At 36.6% G+C, this 16,167-nt stretch overlaps 1 long non-coding RNA gene across 1 annotated transcript; it reads right to left on the reverse strand.

Moving 5' to 3' along the window:
* Positions 1–2,276: 2,276 nt before the first annotated feature.
* LOC125163286 (uncharacterized) lies at positions 2,277–13,579 on the reverse strand. The gene is made up of 3 exons (XR_007151381.1): positions 13,496–13,579; positions 3,388–3,454; positions 2,277–2,411 (listed from the first exon to the last, which is right to left on the reverse strand). It is a non-coding gene; the product is annotated as an uncharacterized LOC125163286 (long non-coding RNA).
* Positions 13,580–16,167: the final 2,588 nt, after the last annotated feature.

Raw genomic sequence — 16,167 nt, forward strand, 5'->3', positions numbered from 1 at the left:
CAATTTGACAATAAATTATATTCATAAAAATAGGAAGATTAAATTAAAATAAAATAAAATAAAATAAAATAAAATAAAATAAAAAGAAACTAAAATAAAAATCACAACTGACAATGAATTTGAAACAGATGTCGTGTTGGGGGCAAACTGAGATGACCTTTATGGAGGAAAATTTGGCAATACCTGTGAAGCAATCAGAACTCCATTTCCAGAGATGTGTCCAAAGTCTTGACCAGGATACAGCTCTAAGGATGCTCACTGCAATTTGTTAGGAATTGGAAACAATTGTGTGGCCATCCACAGAAGACTGCTTAAATACATTATGTTATATTCAGTGAGGCATTATGTAGCCACTAACAATACTGGAGAAAAATACTGAATGACACAATGGAATAATCATACAGTAAGTGAAAAAAAGCACACCAAGAAACAACATTACAATATTCCATTAAAAATTATGTATTTCTCTGAGAAAAAATATTGGCAGGATACACACCAAAATAGTAACATGTTTGTATCAGCACAGTAGGATTATGGCTGATTTGATTTTGGTGTTTTTATTTTTTCTTCGCTGAGATTGTTATTTTTTGCAAAACATGTATTGGTTAGTAATTTAAAAATAATATAAGTGAATTTCCTTCAGTTTTAATTTTTTTGATTTCATTGAAAATTTGGAAATGTAAACAATGATATCCATTAGTCTATCCATACCCACACATATTTATTCAGATTTCCCCCAAATGCCAGTGTATTGATTTATTCTATGCTTGCAAAAGAGGCATACTCTCAGGGATAAATGAAAAACCCATACTAATTTCTCATAGAAAAAAAACAGATATTTCTTCAAATATCCATTTAAAACCCAATTTTAAGCCCTATTTAAGACACAGTTTCAGAATATTTTTTAATGCTTCTTCTTTGTAAAGTCTTCAAACGCTGCTGACCTTGCATAATAATTTTTCCCTTACAACATATTAATTATTGTTCTGGCACCTCTGGCCTACTCATGAAATCAATGAAGTGTGAAATGCCTCTGTGCAGAGTAATATTTCATATTTGGTACTTTATGTATTAATTACTTTTCTGTTTTTGCTAAACCAGTCAGAACAAAAAAATAACCTACCTCATTTTGTAATGAATTGTCAATGAAAAAACAAGAAAACAGCCAACAAGTCACATTTGCTGACCTACTGAAAGCTGCTAAGAGAAGAGAGACTTCCACACCAGTACCCTTTTTATTGTCACATCATCTTTCTCAGGTAAGCCTGCTGCTTACTAAGTGAGGGTCCTTATAGCAGTGACTGGCTTTCTTCTTAAAAAATAGATGTGAAGTCTAAAAGGCAAGTAATCGCAATCATACCTCCTTGTTTTGAGCCTGAAATAAAAAATAAAGCCCCAAATACAGAATCCAATTCAAAGTCAACAGGAGGTGCACAGAGTGTAATTCAAAACTTTAACAATTTGCCAAATTAGAATCTGCAAAGGGCAAAATTAGGGGAAGATGCTAGTATATTAAAATTCTATTTACTTGCCACTTCAGCTGCTCAATGGTTAACATATAAATCAGTTTGACAGTCTGAAAGCAGTTTTAATCCTGAATTCTAGGAGCGTATGCACTTTCTCTCTCTCCCTCTCTCTCTCTCCCCCACCCCCGCCACCCCTCTCTAATGCCAGTCATTCAGCCTGAACAAAAAAATTCAGGTGTGACATTTTTTGATTCAAGAGCTGTGTTAAGCAGTTATAAAGCTGCTGTAATTTACAGCAAAGAATAAAGCTAACCTAAGAGACCTCAGCCCCAATTTGCTAAAACTTATTACACCTCATTGGCCACTGAATAGCCAAAAGAAGAAAAAAAGAAAAAAAATTATCTGAATAAGAAACTTTACTAGCATTAGCCTAATGAGAAATGATTGGCTTAAAATTGCTCTGGCTACATGGATAGGTTCAGTTTAACACTATTTACGATGTTATGATTTCCTATTTCCTGAGTTATATAAAAGCCAAAGCAGTTACTGAAACAATACTAATGAGTCGATAGATGTTTTCAGATGTGTGTTTGACTCTTGAGTCTAGTTAAATGCCTCAGTATGATGTATGTAGTTCTCTACTGAATATCCTAGCTGTTGAATTAATATTTTAAGAAAAGCATCTTAAGCTATAGTGACTTTGATACTATCGATATACCAATTGTGTTGTTCTTATTCACCCATCACTTTATAAAGTACAATGACCATGCTAAATAAATGAATACGTGATCACTAATAACTAACCTCTTGTTAATGACACCCCAAAGTTCCGTAAGGGAGAATGCACTGCCTGGGTTTTCTCCCACACCATCTTTAATCCATGTTCTTAATGAGAATTTTCCACTGCGATATGTATTCTCTTTTGCCAAAATAATTTGGGTAATGCTAAAGGCATAGGATAAATTCATGGTCAAAATGTTATTAAGTAAAAGAAAAGTAACAAGTGATTGGTTTGCTCTAAATTAGCATTCTTGGCCCAAAATAATTCTAACATTCTCAGAAATTCATCCATAATGGTAAGTTTGGTAAGGTGACTTATTTCCCCACAATTTTCTAAAAGTTGCATTATGTATTAACAGGTATGTAACATACAGTCTTTGTAGCACAAAACCTCCACAGATCTTGATATTTAGACTATGAAAGACAAAGTTCTGAGGAGTGATTAGGGGAGTCACAACATTTTTAAACATGTACCAATCCATTGCAATATTACATGACTTTTGAGATTCTCAGATCTGATAACTTTATGTTATCACCAACCCCCTCTCCTCACTCAAGCGGTTGATGTGTGTTTGCTTTCTATTTTAGGTTGCTTACCCATTTTACAGCTCATATATGGTAGAGCTAATTCAATTAAGGGGGAAAAATCATGTATATATGTTAGGATAATATTAAATAAACTGAAAAGCAATCATTTCTTGCCTCTTTATTTTTTTTAGTTTGTAGAGTAAAATTGAGTTGACACAAGGGAAGGGAAACAAAAATAATACAAAAACAGGGAGGGAAACAAAACATAAGAGACTCATAAGTATGGAGAACAGACGGTTACTGGAGGGGATGTGTGGGAGGGGGATGGGCTAAATGGGTAAGGGGCACTAAGGAATCTACTCCTGAAATCGTTGTTGTACTAATGCTAACTAATTTGGATGTAAATTAAAAAAACATAAAATTAAAAATAATAAAAAAATTGAGTTGATCTCAGAATCATTAAAGAGAATGAGCAACATATGTTCTGCTTAGAACACGGTACAATTTGAAAGTAAAACCAGAAGACTGTTGAATAGAAGGAGCCCAAAGGTTAATGTGGAGAAGCAGAAATCACTTATCATAAATCACTGGCTTATAAAAATAAAAGGCTTACCCTTTTCTTTTGTTCAAGGTGTGATTGTCCATCCCTGCTACTACCCATGGCAGTTAGATAATCATTGCTGGGAGAAAGAAAAAAAAAAAGGAATACTTGAATGTCCAAGGATGTATATAGTACGTTCTACCAAAGCTTCTAACACTGAAGTGTTTGTATTATTAACACCCTGTAAAATTTACTATAGTGACTAATTTGCTATAGTCACTGGACAGAAATCATGCAGCATGATTTACACTACTACAAAATCTTTACTAACTTGGGCACCATAAATTTGATCATTTAATAATTTAGTGCTAAATCTCTTCTTTTAATGAAAGGAGAGTGATCATGATTATTATTAATGCTATTTTTAGTTAGTTTTAAATTATGCCATTATGATAAAACATTCTACTTAATTTAATATTTCAACTCAAAATTAATTTCCAAAGTCTTTAATTCTACTCAGTCTGCATAATTACAAGGTATTGTAATACTCTTGCAACTGAATCTCTAAAGTGCATTTAACAATAGAGAATGTTAAGTGGATATTTTATTTAGGTATTCCAGCTTAGACTTGATCTTGGTTTTCCAGAATTCCAACAGAGAGCAATCTAATTAAGAAATTAAAAATCTTTTTAATTCTTAAAGAAGAGATAAACAATGGATAAAGCCATTTATATCACATTCTGATACAAGAATTGCATGATTTTAAATGGTATGTTACGATTTTCCTATGATTAAAAAAAACGGTTATTTTTGAAAAATAACAGTTAACATGTCATCTCAGAATGCTCTCTTATGCGATTGTCTTCCAATTTGCAGCATCCAATGAATGGAAAAGTGAATTTTGACATTTTGTAGAAAGAAGTAGTTATTTCACATGCTGACAGGTGTTACTGTAAATGCAACTTGTAACTTAAGACCACCATCTACTGGCTCTGACCAACTCTGCAAAAGCTACCCACGTAATATCCAACTGATTTTAAATGCACCCTACCAAAAAATCTACAAACACCCTTTTAAAGAATTTATTAAACTAGTCACCTACTGCCCGACCGATATGTTAATATTCAATTTGCACGTTCTTAAAGGCATTCACCATTCTTCAAGAAAACACAATAACTAGACTCCGTTGTTAGATGCTGTTAGCAATGATGATTAACTGCAGGGGTTCCCCCCCACCCCTTCCCCACATAATAAACCTGATACTCTTGAACCAGACTTGATTGATAGGCAGGGATATCAGAATTTATGCCCTGCCACAGAAGATGCTCTATGACAGTCAGGATTCTATTTAGGAACTAAATAGAAGGAAACTTTGCTAACAAGGCTTCATTATACTAATTCATATTGCCTTTCTTTCATTCCCCAAGACACATCCATGGTTTGGTATTGATTTTGGTGGGATACTGCTATCAGGCTTAAATTGTAACCTAGGATCACAACCTTCTCTGGAGCCTTTTAAATTACTCTGATTAGTAATTTCTAGAACCAAATGAGAATTGAGTTACATCTCCTAAGAGTTTCTACCTTAGCTCTGCTCCCTCTCAACTACACTTTTATTTTTAAATTTAGAGATAAAGGATTCCACTTATGAAAGCTTTGTTTCTTTTATGTACTATTGCACCTATCCTGGAAAAAATGTAATTCTTTGCTTTCCAAGTTCTTCAAATCACTGTATTCATTCATTCAATCATTCATTCTTTCAACAAATATTTATTAGGGCCCTGGGCTCTGCAGCAGTTAATGGGGGTGTACAGTGTTAAAAAGAAAACCATAGGCCCAAAATGGTGTCACTTAGGTTAAGATCTCAAATCAGTAAGCCATAACTTAATACTTAACCTAACTCAGTTTCAACCACCCAGAAAGGTAGTCTTATCCAATCATTTTGGGAATTTTCTCATCAGCACCAATAAGGTAATCTGTCACATGAGCCCTCTTCATCCAGAAAAGGAAGATGAGGTAATCTACCCACTAAAACCCAAATGAAGGTGACTGAACCTGAAATAATCCTTTTATTTTTTGTTTATGACTTCCTTGTCCTGACTTTAAAAACGTTTTCTTCTCTGTAGCCCTCTGGAGCTCCCTTCTACTTGTTAGATGGGATGCTGATTGATTCATGAATTGTTTGATGAAGCCAATTACATCTTCAAATTTACTCTGAATTTTTTTTAACAACAGGTAAGTAAAAAATACAATTCCAATGAACATAACAGATTTATATGAGATTTATACATGTATTTATTTCTATGCTCCCTGGTTTCCGTAAAGGTGTGAAATATATCACTATAAGTGATTTTTGAGTATTGATATTAAAAATTCCTTTTAGGAGTTTGCAAAATTATTTTTTCCCCCTTCCCTAACCTCCACCATGTGAAAGATATGCATAGCCAGTGAAGGCACTTTTAACAGAGACAGATGAAGAAACTATCCACTTCTAAGCCTTCTGTTCATCTCTATATACCCTGTGAAGTCTCCATACACCCATGGAGATTTTCTCTGTGTAAGCATGTGGTGTATTCTATTGTTTTCCAAGTCACCCAGACTTGAAATCCTGCCTCAGCTTTTCTGATTAAAATAAAAGCTATGAGACAGAAACTCCCTCATCTTCCCAAAAAGAAATCTACCAGTTTACCTGAACCTCTAACTGTAATTTCTGCCTTCCTGTCTGTTTTAATGGAAGACAGACCCCTCCTATCAAAAGTCAGATCTTCACGTCACCCTATACACATTAGCTCTGGATCCTTAAAAAATTTCCTCCTGCAAATAGGACTCTATTTATACTGCAGTATCAACTTCCCCCTCTCCACTCATCATTCTCATTAACATATAAAGAACTTTTAATTTTGTGCATTAAAAAATTTTATAACTACCCCATTATATTACCCCCATTCACAGCAAAATTTCTTGAAAAAGTTGTCTATATTTCCTGCTTCTATTGCATCACCTCTTATTTTCTCCTCATTCCTTTTAGTGGGCTTTCTGGCTCACCATCCACTGCGATTGCACATTAACATCACCAATGATTTCCCTGTTTTCACATCCAACAGTAACATTTCTGTTCTCATCTTTACAGACTTCTCAACAGCATTGGACCATTCTGTGCTCCTGGAAAGCCTCTCTGTTTTTGGCTTCAAGATACTTCACTGCTAGCTTTTCCTCTGTCCTTACTAGCCATTCCTTTGCAGGCTCCTTAGTATGGATCTGGGACTCTTTATCTTCTTTATCTATACCTTCTCACTAGGTGATTTCATCCAATCCCATGGTTCTAAAGAATATCTATATTTCCAGTGATTCTGAGTTTTATTTTTCTAGCCTTGAACTTTGCCCCACATTGGCTTTTAGATCCAATTGGCCTCTTGATATTTCCACTTGAGCTTCTAATATGCATCTTATTAACATACCCCCAAACAAAACTTCCAAGACCTGCAAAACCTTCTTTCCCCTTGTGTTTTAACTTGTCATACAAAGCACCACAGTCAACCTGGTTGATCAAGCAAATATTTAGAAGTCCTTTCCTTTCCTCTCCTTCCTATGTCTAACCCATCAGTAAATCTTGTCAATTCTGCCTCCACAGTATCCCCTGAATCCATGAACTCCATCTCTATCATGACAAAGTGGACCACTGCTATGGTCTCCTAACATGGTACTTGGCTTCTCCTTTTTTTATATGACTATTTCTTTTTCATACATTAGCCAGTAACTTTCTTTAAAACAGAATTTGTATCACGTAACTGCTCTATTTAAACCTTCCAAATTAAACCCCCTAATCCTGGCATCCAGTGCCCTGTAGAAGGCGGGCTCTGTTCACTGCTATGTTTTCATCTCTTTATACTCTTGGCTCATTATGCCCCAGACACATTTGCCTTACTTGGATTCTTCAAGCATGCCCAGATGCCCAGATCATTCTTCCCTTGGGGCTTTTGTACTTGGTCTCTCTGTTGGGACACTTGCCCCAGATCTTTAGATGGTTGGTTCCTTCCCATCATTCAGATCACTATATACATGTCAATTCCTCAGAGAGACCTTTCCTTCTCTATCACTTCACTCTTTTATTTTCATCATAGCATTTATTGGTACTTGGTTTATTTATTTATTTATTTATGGTCAGTTCCTTCTCAGTAGAATGTGTACTCTATGCTGACAAAGACCCTGCCTGCCTTGCTCACCATGGCATCAGAGTGCAGATGAAATAGTTCATGACATTTGGTAGGTGCTCAATAAATGTTTATAGAATTAATGGATAAATTACTAATTAGTTTTGGCCCCTGATTTTTCCCAAATATCCACCCACATCCAGTGAGACCAAGCCCTGACAACACTTTATTCCTACAGCTACAACTCTAGCCCAGATTCTTATTACCTGGATTCTTTACTGCCTCCTTGAAAACTCTTTCCTCTCCCCATCTGCATAGCCATACTATGGCTCCATACTATGGAGGCAGAATGATGTAATGGTTAAAGCACAGACTCTTAAGTCAGACTGCCTATGAGCCAGTCCAACTCTACTACATAGTAATTGTTTGATCTTAGGTAAATAATTTAGCCAGTCTGTGACTCTGTTTCCTCATCTGTAAAATGGGTACCCATCTCATAGACTGTTGTGAGGAATTGGTTAATTTTCATGGTAATCCATGGTAACCATTTGAGCCAGAGCCTAGAAAGCGCTGATAAGTGTTAGTTTCTTCCATGCATGTCCAATTAATCTTTCTAAAATACTGCTTTACCTACATCACTGCCTTACCCATCACACACTGAAACTCTGGATAAAAAAACATTCAAGGCCTCTCAATTCTCAAATAATTAAGAATCTGATTTCTCCTTCAAGGCCTTCCTTGATATAGTACCTATATCTTTCTTTATATTAATTAACTTCCTTCATTCCATCATATAAACACTTCCATTCAGTCCAGGCCATGTGCACATGTGTTATTTCAGCTAAAATTTACTAAGTACACGTAATGGACCCAGCATTGTTGCTGTATATATACATAAATGAAAGATGCCACCTTTTTCCCTCAAAGTCTTCAGAGTCTCCTAAAGCCATTTATCATTTAGGGTTCTCCAGTTACAAGAAACTGAAACTGACACTGGAAAACCTTAATAGAATACATAAATTTAACAAAAGCACATGGAACATTTTATAGAATCCAAAGAAAAGCTGGAAAGGGAAAAAAAAAAAAAGACTCAGAAAGGATAAGAATCAAGGTAGGTCTTAAGTTACAGAAACCAAAGCTAGTGTCTTCAGGGTCCTAAGAGGAGTCAGTGGCAACAACTTTCACCTTTTGTCATTTTTCTTCTCAAAGGGCAAATCCCAGGGAAATAACATAATTAAACTGACCTTGACTGCATTTCCATCCCTTGGCTAGGGGAAGGCATAGTATCTAGAGGAGGAAGGATAGCTCCCCAAAACAAAATTGATAGTTGAAATTCAGAAATAAATGGAGCCCTAAGTCCAAGATTTTTTCATCTTCAACTTAGTTGTCCACTTTTTTCTCCTAGCTTTCTTTCCCTGTCATTTCACTTGCTAACTACTGGCCTCTTCTTAAGTACAGGTCAAGCTAACTGCCTCCCTGGGGCCTTCACAAGCTGCCCCAGAATTTAACCATCACTTCTTTCTAGGAACTTCTACAGGAGTTATTTATACCTGACATCTGGCACTTAGCATTGCCTTCTTGCATTGTATTTTATATATTTTGTTTAAATGTTCTCACTCCCCCCAAGAGAATACCCACTTGTAGGTTCTATTATACCTTATGAACTTCTCTTAGTTTATCCCAGGTTGAAAAAGGCCCATGGATTATTGGTACTGGTTGTCTGATAGGAAATGAACATATCTCCTGGAACAATGTCAGTTATGTTTGTTTTCTTCTTCAAATGCACCCGCATCTCCCACCCAATACCATCAGGGATCTGGTTTAGGGTAGAAGGCCAGGGGTGTTTTCTTTAAAAAAGAAATTTTTTTTTGTTTATTTTTGGGAGAGTGCAAGCAGAGCAGAGGCAGAGAGAAAGGAACAGAGGATCCAAAGCAGGCTCTGCACTGACAGGCTGACAGCAGAGACCCCATTGTGGGGCTTGAACTCATGAACTGCAAGATCATGACCTGAACTGAAGTTGGACACTCAACTAACAGAGCCACCCAGTCACCCCAGGGGTGTTTATTTTTATCTGAGAAGTCCTAGGTTATCTCATCTGAAACTTTACTGGCTAACCCCTTAGGAGCAACGTGATTCTGAGACGATTAGATATAAAGTAGGTTTACAACACATTCTCATATTTATTTACCCATTTGTTAATGTCATTTATCCAAAATTTATCCATTTATTTATCTCAGGCATACAGAGAGGCTCAGAAGCTCTGGTCAGCACTGGGTACTAAGAGCCAAGATTGGGCATCATAGCAAAGTGATGACCTGGAGTTGAGATGATCACAAATCACTTTCTAATCTACTATATAATTAATTTAGGTACAATGTTGCTTTTTATTTTCTGAAACTCCCACTAAAACATATATTCCTCAAGATCAGAGGTTTTTCCTCTTTGTTCTCTGATGTGCCCCAAGTTCCTACAACTGTGTCTGGTGGAGAGCAAATGCTTGATACAGATTTATTGAAAGAGTGAATGGATGAGAAATACAACAAGAGCATCCTGGAGGTAGGCTCAGCAACTTCCAGAAGAATCTATAGCATCAATTCCAAATGGAGTAGGTGATAAAAGGTAAAGCCAGGAGAGGTTTTGTGAGATCTTGGAACTGAGAGGCAGAGAGGAGTTTACAGAGCCCCTCTGGCTTTGCACATGGGTGGGAAGGGATTAGGGACATTGAGTTAACTGGGACGATAGCAACCATTTTGTTTACTCAGAGAAGACATTATTGTTCCCCTTTCTAGATAAGGAAATAAAATTGGAGGAGTCTTAATTCCCAGGTTACATAGCAAGAAAATTTCAGGGCTAACTTGAGTACCCAGAATTTAGGCAAAATTTAGTTTATTTCAAAAGAACACTTAAGAGAGCCAGTTAGACCTGTATTATAACACTGGCTCCCCTACTCAGCAACTGTGTGACCTAAATACAGTTATGTATTCACTCTAAGTCTTGGTTTCTCAAATGTTAAATGAGAATAAAAGTAGTACATATCTCTTAGATTTGCTAGGAGAACTAAGTGAGAAAATTCTTGCCAAGTATTTAGTTCAGTGCCTAGCACATAGTAAGTAACCAATAATACTATTATAATAATCTTCATTGGCATTTTAATCATTGAACAAATATTTATGGAGGATCCACTATAAAGGATGTTAACTGTGCAAATATCAGTAAGAGGCAACTTTCAGCTTTCAAGTATCTCTACAGTCTAGACCTCAAACAGATAAATTAAAAACAATGAGATGTGAATGGTAGAGATAAGCCCAAGAAACAGCACAGGGAAAATGCAACTATTATGCTCTGACTGGTCCAGAGAGCTTCTTGGCAGAGATAACTCTGGAGAGAACTATTATGAGTATCTAGGAGTTTTTCAGGCAAAGAAATATGAACAGGGTATTGCCAAGAAAGAGAACAGTATGAATAAAGGCATATGTGCAGGGTGATTACGAGCAATTTCAAGAACAAACTTCAAAGTAGAGATGTGAGAGATGGGATTGAAGAAGTAGAAACCAGGTAATTCAGGGCATTGTATGACATGCTAGGAAACTTAAACCTTCTTTTGGCAATGTGAACTAATAGAATGGGTTTAAGAAATAATACAGCATGATCAGATGTTCATTGGCTAGATCACTGGCAACTAAGTGGAAAATAAATTTGAAGGGGAAGAGAATAGGAACAGGGTTACCATAAGAGTCCAAGCAGGAGCCAAAAGGGGATGAAAATAAGGCAGTGGAGAGGGGAGAAGAGGTGAAGAAAAATATGAAGCACTGGAACTGGTTAATTGGATGAGGTTGAGGTTGGTAGGGGAGATAGTAATGGGAGCCCAAGAAATGGAAACTAAAGAAAGGGAAGCTTCTACCGGCCAATTTTTCTTTTCTAAAAAAGTTTGCAAATAAATCACTCCAGGATGCGTCCTGAGCCAGAGTTCATTTTCAGCTACACTTCGGGTGTCATATGCCTATCTTTCTTTGTGATGGTGCAGTTATGTTTTTGAGGATTCACCAGTCTCCACTGGCTTTTACTGTCTTTTCTAGTCAACTCTTTGCATTTTCTTTTTCTTTCTTTCTTCCTTTCTTTTTTTTTCTTTCTTTCTTTCTTTCTTTCTTTCTTTCTTTCTTTCTTTCTTTTTCTTTCTCTTTTTATTTCTTTCTCTTTTTCTTTCTTTCCTTCCTTCCTTCCTTCCTTCCTTCCTTCCTTCCTTCCTTCCTTTTTGAGAGAGAGAGAGCACAGATGTGCATGCACACATACAGGGTAGGGGCAGAGGGAGAGGAAGAGAGAATCTTTTTTATGTTTATTTAATTATTTTGAGAATGAGAGAGAGCATGAGCGGGGAAGGGGCAGGGAGAGAATTCCAAGCAGGCCCTGAACTCTCAGCACAGAGCCCACAGGGCTCAAACTCATGAATTGAGAGATCATGACCTGAGCCAAAATCAACCAACTGAGCCACCCAGGCACTCTGAGAGAGAGAATCTTAAGCAGACTCCATGCCAGGGGGCTTGATCTCAAGACCATGAGATCATGACATGAGCTGAAACCAAGAGTCAGGTGCTGGATGCTTAACCAACTGAGCCACCCAGATGCCCCAACCTTTGGATTTTAAATGCATTCTCCCTGCAAACAAGAACAAGATCACAGGGGCAAGATTTCCAAGTAGGAATCAGAAGACTGAAAGTTACTTTTGTTTAAATTATTATAAAATGAATTAGATGCTCTAAGTCTCAGTTTCTATAGCTGATGAATGGGAATAGCAGAAACCATGCCTTCCCTTTATATGAACAATTGTGCAAAGACATGTAAAGAATTTCAGCAACAGAAGAAAAAAGCATTAAAATATTCTAGTCCTTTTAAAATATCAAATGCATTGTCAAGGTGACTTAACATTGGTTTGATTAAGGTCTCCTCCTTCTAAACTGTAAAGTTCTTAAACATAGTTAAATTAATAAGCATTTGTTAGTACCCAACAGAATGCCAGACTCACTGCAAATTTAGCATGTTGCTTACAGCATATCCTGCTAAGTCCGAGCTCACCTAACTTTGAGAATCTTCTCATTTTGAATAAGAAACACTTTCACTTCTCCTTTCCACTAGTTTTCAAGCATCTGATTTTTTTTCCTTGTCCATAGTAAACTAGAACCTGGCTCTATTTTTCACAATTCTAGATTTTGATTGCACACTTAGATTTCAGGACAATCTACTGGCTTCACAGAAACATCAAATATAAGTTCGAAATCAATAGAATGTACATAAAAATCAGTGTAACCTTGTAAGGTCTATGTCCCATTCTTATTCATTTTCCTAATATATATTTCCATATATAATATACATATTTCCATATATTATACATATAATCCACATGTATAATTTATGTATATATATTTCCATATACATATTATATATTTCCATAAATTATATATATTTCTATATATTATATATTTCCATATATTATACATATAATCCACATATATAATTTATATTTCCATAAATATATATATTCCCATATATATATTACATATATGAAAAGAGAATAAGAGATGATTATATATTGGTTGAATAAATGAGTGAAAATATTGTCTTACTCTAGGACAAAATCTCTGTCTGTTAGACTATCATTCCTAAAATGATACTCAACATGTAGGGGCAAAAATGCCTCAATTTTTCCCTTTCTTATGACAGAATTCACTCAAATTCTTTATCACCTCTCCCTATGACAAACAGGTCTTCCTCAAAAATCTCCACCATGAAACTATATACTGGGAGAATTGCATCCAGAGACAGAATTTGATCTCTATTCTTTCCAAATGATGAGGCATATAGATAGCAGTATATTTCAATTTCACAATGTGTATGTACTGTGTACTTAATGAGCATCCAAAAGAAAAAAAACTCTATAGCAATCTCTGGGAGGAGAGAGTATTAGAATATAATTACTTAACAAATCTAACAACAAAATTCTTCAATTATTATCTACCCTGAAAATATCCACTTACAGATTCATATTTCTTCCAAGCTGTCAACAACTAGACCAGTAATAGTATCTAGGAACCATCATACGTCCTAGTTTTCAGTCTTTGGGAAACTAACATATAACTCTTTCTCTGGAAAGCAAAAGAAAAGAGAAACTACGTTAAGTGTCTTGTATGTACTTGGCTATAGATTTGATGCTTTTATGAACGTTACACTAAGTATGATCACCATGAGAGTAGCCACCTTGAATATGCTCCTCAGGCTATATCCACAGCCTAGCAGGGCCAAATACACAGATCTTTAGTAACAATAGCTAAGATTTTCTGGGTACTTATTATTTGCCATGCATTGTTCTAAGTAAGTACTTTCCATATACAAATTCATTTGATTCTCACAGCTGTACCATACAGTAGGTATTTATAGATGAGGAAACAAAAGCTAAGAGAAGTTAAGCAACTTGCCCAAAGCCACACAGGTAGCAGAGCTGGGATGCAAACCTGGACAGTCCCAACTTCTATAGCTCGTGTTTAATCACTAGGTTAGACTTGTCAATGAACAAATCAACATAGTTTCTCTTAGGAACTGGTGACTTTTTACACTGAGATAGTTCTGAGATCTATGTGAATGTACTTTTTTCCCAAAGCCATAGTGCTTGATTTCTGGAGCACAGATAAAGCAGTGTTTCCCCTCTGCTTCATAAATCGCAGGTAAAGGCTCTTTCTCCTGCACTTCACCTCGTGTTCTTCACAGCTCAGTACTAATCATCAGCCCATAATGCAGTGTAGAATTGCCAACACCATCTCGATGATGTAGTTATTTCCAATTGGCACTTGGGAGCAGTGAGGATAGGAGGCATTACTCATAGCCAAGAGTACAGATGTTTCTAATTGCTTTCCATTACCAAGAATAACAGCTGTTTACATCTATCAGCAAATAATTCACAAGAGCTCCAGACTATTAAGATAACACACCCCACCTGGTCACCATCACAAGTTGTCAAGGCCAAGAGAGAGGCTGCCAGAATCCCCTTCTGCATCTCTGTTCATCAACTGACAGCATGTGTCACCTTCAGATATCCTTATGCTACCCCACAAGCTCTGGCTTCTTGGTGGCCTGACACATCAAATGGACATATGGATTCTTCATGGCTTTGCAGTAAATGTTTTATGGTTATCTTGCAGCCAAGGGCAGCTGACGTGTAGGAGCAAGGGACTTGCAAATAGCCTGATAAAAGAATTCCTGCACTTTTTTTTCCACAGAAGAGGAAGAAGACTTGTGCTTAGAGGAGTTTCACAGCAGCAATGTACTTAACTTCCTTTAACACACCAACAAATTGCATTGGGTGATCGCTTATGCAGTTCAATAGCATCCCAGGGGCCTGGTCACATGCTTGGATATAATCCTTGAAATGGACAGGCAATGTTAACAGTTCAGTGAACTTTATGACATACTTTTATTGGCCACAAAAGAATACATATATTGCAACACATCATAGATATTTGGAGTTAAAAAGACCAATTGTACCTCCTTGCCAATAGAACATTGATCACAACAGCGCTTTTTTTCAGTCTAGTTTAAAGTGAGTCAGACCATTGGTATCTACTATTTTTTCCCCAGTGGCTATTATTCCAGAGTTTGTATAACTTACTGCATTCCAGCTTCTCCTGAGTTTACATCTGAAATTGACTTATCATACATAATTTTTAACCCGTGGATTTCAATCTATAAAAATAATAGGGCATCATCTCCATGAGTTAAAACTACATGAGTATCTATAAAACGATAAAACTACATAAATGGAAATTTTGCCTTATGGCTTATGGTAGCCTGTCTCCACAGGCTGTCTCAATTCCTCCCTTCCTTGCGCTTATACGCCACTCCCCCCATCAAAAGGTGCAATGTGTGGAGTCTTTTGAATCTGGGCTGGCCATGGATTGTTTTGACCAATCAAACATGCCAGGAGTAATACTGGCTTTGCTAGTCCTGGACCTAATTTTTAAGAGGATTACCAGATTCTGTGTCCCTCATCTTGAAACTCTTGCTCAGAGGGAAGCCAAGTGCCATGTAAGAACCCTCACTACTTTGGGACTTGTATGCTGTAAAGAAGCCATGTGGAGGGATTGTATGCAGAAGAAATGATAAGAGCCTTCCGCCAGCTGTTGCAGCCATCACAGTCCAGGTGCCCAACATGTGAGAGAATGAGCAACTGGGGCATTCCAGGATCCCAGCCATCCCAGCCATCTCTAGCTATTCATGCCATCCTAGCTGAAGCTCTAAATATAATGGAGACAGACTGTCCTTGAATCATTGACCTATAGAATTGTGAGCCTAATAAAATGATTTTTTTTTGATGTTATGCAGCAGTTGGTAACTGGAAGAAGCCCTCCCCCCGCCACTTTCCATGAATCTGTTACTTCTTTAGCATCTCTGCGCAAAACTGAGGTTACAACCTACAAGAGAAAACCTCTTTCTGAAATCATAATTCATACAGTAAATATAATTGTTGTTTCTAGTTAGAAGAAACTGAAAGAAGAGAAGAAAGGTAAGTGCTCAGAATGCATTTTACTCCTCTTTTCTTCTAGTCCGTATCTCACTCCGTTGTCAGTGAGGGATTTACTCTCCCTCTTTGCCCATAAAACAAGCGATTAGATATTTTAGGTTTCTGCTGTTGCACAGGATATCAATTAAAATCACT

Source organism: Prionailurus viverrinus, chromosome B1 (genome assembly GCF_022837055.1).
Source record: "Prionailurus viverrinus isolate Anna chromosome B1, UM_Priviv_1.0, whole genome shotgun sequence".
NCBI classification, from domain to species: domain Eukaryota; kingdom Metazoa; phylum Chordata; class Mammalia; order Carnivora; family Felidae; genus Prionailurus; species Prionailurus viverrinus.